Source organism: Musca vetustissima, unplaced genomic scaffold (genome assembly GCF_032173495.1).
Source record: "Musca vetustissima isolate MV318-11 ecotype Yass unplaced genomic scaffold, APGP_CSIRO_Mvet_v1 utg7477, whole genome shotgun sequence".
In the NCBI taxonomy this organism is placed as follows: domain Eukaryota; kingdom Metazoa; phylum Arthropoda; class Insecta; order Diptera; family Muscidae; genus Musca; species Musca vetustissima.
In genome coordinates this window covers 26,609-32,883 of record NW_026872851.1, presented here as the reverse complement: position 1 = coordinate 32,883, position 6,275 = coordinate 26,609, and positions in this window count along the sequence as shown.

Genomic DNA, 6,275 nt, shown 5'->3' with positions numbered 1-6,275 from the left:
CCTTGTGTAGACCCTTGAAAAAATTATTTAAAAAATCTACGCCTTGTGTAGACCCTTGAAAAAATTATTTAAAAAATCTACGCCTTGTGTAGACCCTTGAAAAAATTATTTAAAAAATCTACGCCTTGTGTAGACCCTTGAAAAAATTATTTAAAAAATCTACGCCTTGTGTAGACCCTTGAAAAAATTATTTAAAAAATCTACGCCTTGTGTAGACCCTTGAAAAAATTATTTAAAAAATCTACGCCTTGTGTAGACCCTTGAAAAAATTATTTAAAAAATCTACGCCTTGTGTAGACCCTTGAAAAAATTATTTAAAAAATCTACGCCTTGTGTAGACCCTTGAAAAAATTATTTAAAAAATCTACGCCTTGTGTAGACCCTTGAAAAAATTATTTAAAAAATCTACGCCTTGTGTAGACCCTTGAAAAAATTATTTAAAAAATCTACGCCTTGTGTAGACCCTTGAAAAAATTATTTAAAAAATCTACGCCTTGTGTAGACCCTTGAAAAAATTATTTAAAAAATCTACGCCTTGTGTAGACCCTTGAAAAAATTATTTAAAAAATCTACGCCTTGTGTAGACCCTTGAAAAAATTATTTAAAAAATCTACGCCTTGTGTAGACCCTTGAAAAAATTATTTAAAAAATCTACGCCTTGTGTAGACCCTTGAAAAAATTATTTAAAAAATCTACGCCTTGTGTAGACCCTTGAAAAAATTATTTAAAAAATCTACGCCTTGTGTAGACCCTTGAAAAAATTATTTAAAAAATCTACGCCTTGTGTAGACCCTTGAAAAAATTATTTAAAAAATCTACGCCTTGTGTAGACCCTTGAACAAATTATTTAAAAAATCTACGCCTTGTGTAGACCCTTGAAAAAATTATTTAAAAAATCTACGCCTTGTGTAGACCCTTGAAAAAATTATTTAAAAAATCTACGCCTTGTGTAGACGCCTTGTGTAGACCCTTGAAAAAATTAATTAAAAAATCTACGCCTTGTGTAGACCCTTGAAAAAATTATTTAAAAAATCTACGCCTTGTGTAGACCCTTGAAAAAATTATTTAAAAAATCTACGCCTTGTGTAGACCCTTGAAAAAATTATTTAAAAAATCTACGCCTTGTGTAGACCCTTGAAAAAATTATTTAAAAAATCTACGCCTTGTGTAGACCCTTGAAAAAATTATTTAAAAAATCTACGCCTTGTGTAGACCCTTGAAAAAATTATTTAAAAAATCTACGCCTTGTGTAGACCCTTGAAAAAATTATTTAAAAAATCTACGCCTTGTGAGACCCTTGAAAAAATTATTTAAAAAATCTACGCCTTGTGTAGACCCTTGAAAAAATTATTTAAAAAATCTACGCCTTGTGTAGACCCTTGAAAAAATTATTTAAAAAATCTACGCCTTGTGTAGACCCCTGAAAAAATTTCCAACGTTGGGGCCAAAGATATTTTCCCTTCCGATTTTTGCATTAAAATCTCCAACAGAATTTTATTGTCATGGCCAGGGCAACGATGATATGCTGTTTCTAGGCGCTCGTAAAATATGTCTTTGGTCTGTTCATCTTTATCTTCGGTCGGAGCATGGGCGCAAATGCGACTGATGTAAAAGAACTTCGCTTTTATACGGATTATAGCAATTCGCTCATCTACTGGAGTGAATCTGAAGACGAGGCCTTTTATTCTCCTGTTAACCATAAATCCATAAATCCGCAGCCAAATTCACGTCTTGTTTCATGGCAGCTATAATACAGGGCATAATCATCTGATTTACTTACTCCAGTCCCTTTCCATCGCATTTCCTGTAATACAATAATATCGGCTTTGTACTTCTTGAGTACATCCGCCAAAGCGAAAACTACGCCCGTTCTGTGTAACTTGCGCACATTCCAAGTGCAAATTCGCAGATCGTGGTCCTTTATACGTTTGCGGGGGTCGTCAACATTAGGGGGGTTTAGTTTTCTTTTTCTTTGCTTTTTCATAGTAGATTGGGTTTTCCGAGAGTGGGCACTTAACCCGACGCCTCAACCCATTTTTTATAGTTCTTATGGGTGAACTCGCGGCACATATTAGCTCACTATTTCAACGGGTGATGAAAATGGCTACCCCAGGTGACACGGCGGGGAGGTCAGTGTCCACAATTGAGGGATTGATAGATGCCAAGCAACGGCTCTGATTGGCTTTAACATGGCGAAGTCCAGGCTTATCTTCGTTCATCGCCACCCACGAAGATAAGCCTGGACTTTGCCATGTTAAAGCCAATCAGAGCTGTTGCTTGGCATCCATCATCTCCTACGCCACCCACGCCTTATATAGGGGCTGGAAAAAAATATTTTAAAAATCCAGGCCTTATATAGGTGCTGGAAAATTTTTTTTTTCAAAAAATTTCACGCCTTAAAAAATATTTTACAAAAATTTTATTTATTTGTTTTTTTTTTTTTAATGTCTTTCCAGGTATGTCCAACTTTTATTGCTTTCCCTTAATTCCTAAATCTCCACATAGTTGGTAAGTATTTTTTTTTTCTTTTTCAATATTTTGTGAAAGCCCAGACCATTGTGCATATCGCCAGCAGCTAATCAATATTTGCTGCTACCTCTTCTTGCCGTTGACTGACTGACCGACCAAACGACCTTGACGGTGCATAAAAATTTGGTATGTTTTACATGCCCTCTTCATTCATTCAACGTTCGTTGGTTCGCTCGTCGAATGTTGTTTTCAAACAGATTGTCTGACGAACTAACTGCCTGCCTGCCCTCGCCCTCTCTGTGTGCGTTTGTGTGCACGCATCCGATGGCCGGTTAATCGGATGGTCAAGCATACTTCATCCCCCACCTCCAATTTGAACCTGCAGCAAAAATTGTTATTATGATTATTTATTTTTGTTGTTGTTGTTGTATTTTATAGTCATATATTTATTGATGGTCTGGTTTAAGTTAGTCGTTCGTTTGGTCGTTGTACGATAAACGGCGCTTTGTTTGTGTGTGTGTGTGTGTCGGGATTGCATAATTTTCGTCTCACAGTCATGAATTGGACAGACCTGTTTGTTTGCTAGATGGGGAGGTTGAGCTTTTGCACATGCGCACCACCGATCATGATGGCTCTTTAACAAATTCAAGAAGTTCGATAGGTTCTCTGTAAAGAGGAGGAGGAACTTTTATTATTGGACACGTGGTTCGTCATGCTCTCTTCTACAGACCCAGCCGACTTCACTGCCAATTTTTTTGTTCGGTTTTTTTTTTCTTGTAAAATTTTTTTGACAGCTATGGTCATGAATATCAACTAGTCAATTCTTAAAATATTACAACACCCTGAATGGATGGCTGGTGGTCGGCGGACGGTCTGTGCTAGAAGTTTTAGTGGTCATGTTCCTATTTACAGTTTTGGACAAATTTGGAATTTCCCCTCGGTGATTTGGTTTTTGGCCACCATGTAATGCAGAGAATATTAAATGGCCTGCAGCGTGCCGGCATAACGTTACAATTCTTTGGAGGGTGGAGGTATCGGTGTATGTTATTGATGGGTGCCACACGATTATGTAATACAGAATAATATCTGTTTACCTGAATTGGTAATTTTATTTTTTTTTATTAATTGATAAAAAATTAAGAATTCCAAAAAGGTAGAAGGTCCGGACAAGAAAAAAATTACCGCTGAAAAAAAAATATTTTTTCAAGAGCCATTACAGGTGCAGATTTGTAAAAAAGATTTTTTGAGGCCTTAACAGAGGCGTAAATTTTTTAAATATTTTTTTCAAAAAGACTAGACAAGGCGCAGGAGTGGCGTAGGGGCTGATAGATACTAAGCAACGGCTCTGATTGGCTCTACCATGGCTATGTCCAGGCTTATCTTGGTGGTCCCTCTTTCATCTCAATTGTGGACACTGACCTCCCACCTGGGGTAGCTATTTTCATCACCTGATGAAATAGTGAGCTAATATGTGCCTCGAGTTCACCCATATGAACCATACAAATATGGGTTGAGACGTCGGGTTAGTTGCCCACTCTCGGAACCCCAACCTACTATGAAAAAGCAAAGAATAAGAAAACCAAACCCACGTAATGTTGACCACCCCCGCAAACGTATAAATGACCACGATCTGCGAATCTGCACTTGGAATGTGCGCATGTTGTACAGAACAGGCGCAGTGTTCGCTTTGGCGGATCGACTCAAGAAGTACAAAGCCGATATTATTGCCTTACAGGAAATACGATGGAAAGGAACAGGCGTAAGTAAATCAGACGATTACGCCCGGTATTATAGCTACCATGAAACGAGACATTAATTTGGCTGCGGATTTATGCTTAACTGGAGAATAAAAGACCTCGTCTTCAGATTCACTCCTGTAGATGAGCGTATTGCTATAATCCGTATAAAAGCGAAGTTCTTCTACATCAGTCTTATTTGCGCCCATGCCCCGACCGAAGACAAAGATGAGCAGACCAAAGACATAGTTTACGAGCGCCTAGAAACAGCATATGATCGCAGCCCTGGCCATGACATTAAAATTCTGCTGGGAGATTTTTAATGCAAAAATCGGAATGGAAAATATCTTTGGCCCCACCGTTGGAAAATTCAGCCTTCATGAAGAAAGAAATCCGACAACGGCATAAGGTTGATTGACTTCGCGGCAGCCTAAAAACATGGTATTTAGCAGCACCAGATTCAAGCATCTCGTTATACCCAAGGCCACCTGGATTTCTCCCGATCGAACAACGAGAAATGAAATTGATCATGTTGTGATAGACAGAAGGCATTCATCCAGTGTATTAGACGTTCGATCGATACGAGGAGGGAATGTCGATTCGGACCATTTCCTTGTAGCAGCCAAGGTTCGCACTCGTCTTAATGCTACAGCAAAGGTGCGGAAATTTTCACGGAAATTTGATGTCGAAAAGCTGCAAACACAACAGGAAGCAGAGGCCTACTCCGCTCAACTTACCCACATGCTTGACGAAAGCACTTCTTGTCCCGATAATAGTATAGAAGCGCAATGACAGAGAATTGTCCACTCCCAAACTCCCAAACTGCAGCAAAATCAACACTTGGGTAAAACTTCTGGTATCAAATAGTAGCGGTGAAGAAGATACCCCAGAACCAATAATAGATGACGATATAGAGTGTATACCACCTAGCCAAGATGAAGTCGGAATAGCAATCAATCGGCTGAAGAATAATAAAGCAGCAGGTGCCGATGGGTTACAAGCCAAACTATTCTAGACTGGTGGTCAGATGCTGGTAAGCAGCATGCACCAGCTGATTAATAAAATTTTTCTAGCGGAATGAATTCACAATGATTGGAACCTCAGCATCCTGTGTCCCGTGCACAAAAAAGGAGACATGACGATATGTGCCAACTATAGAGGAATTAGCCTCCTTCCCATCGTATATAAAGTGCTATCCAGCGTACTGTGTGAACGACGAAGCCAATGGTCAATGACATTATTGGACCATATCAATGCGGCATTAGACCTGGCAAATCCACTATTGACCAGATTTTCACTCTGCGCCAAATCCTGGAAAAGACCCACTAGAAATACATCGACACATTCCATCTAGTCGTCGACTATAAAGCCGCATTCGACAACCCTATCCGTTCAGAGGTGTATGAAGCCATGTATGCGTTTGGCATTCCTGCAAAATTAATACGGCTATGCAGGATAACTTTAAGTGGCACAATCAGCAGTTAAAGTCGGAAAGGACCTCTCGGAGCCCTTCCGAATACCGAAAGAGGATTCAGACAAGGTGATAGTTTGTCGTGTGACCTTTTTAACATCCTGCTGGAAAAGGTCATACGAGAGGCAAACGTGAACAGAAATGGTGCTCTGTAAACCAAACAACACATGTTACTCGCCTACGCCGATGACATCGACATAATGTGTCGATCATTGCGAGCGGTAACAGTCACCTTTGAACAAATTGAAAAGGAGTCTGAAAAAGTGGGTCTGGCAATAAACGGCGAAAAGACCAAGCTGATGCTATCAACGCGCAAGATGTCCAGTAGACTCGGACCAACTGTGGAACTTGAGAACTACAGCTTCGAGGTAGTCAAAGATTTTATATACCTTGGTACCGCCATAAACAAAACGAATGACATCAGTTTTGAAATTCGGAGAAAGATGGTGATGACCAACCGATGCTACTATGATCTGAGCAAAGAACTCAAAAGCAACCCACCTCCCGCCAGACCAAACTCACACTCTACAAGACGCTGATACTACCCGTGCTGTTATATATATATACGCTAACAGATTAGGCAGCTCTTGGAGTATTTG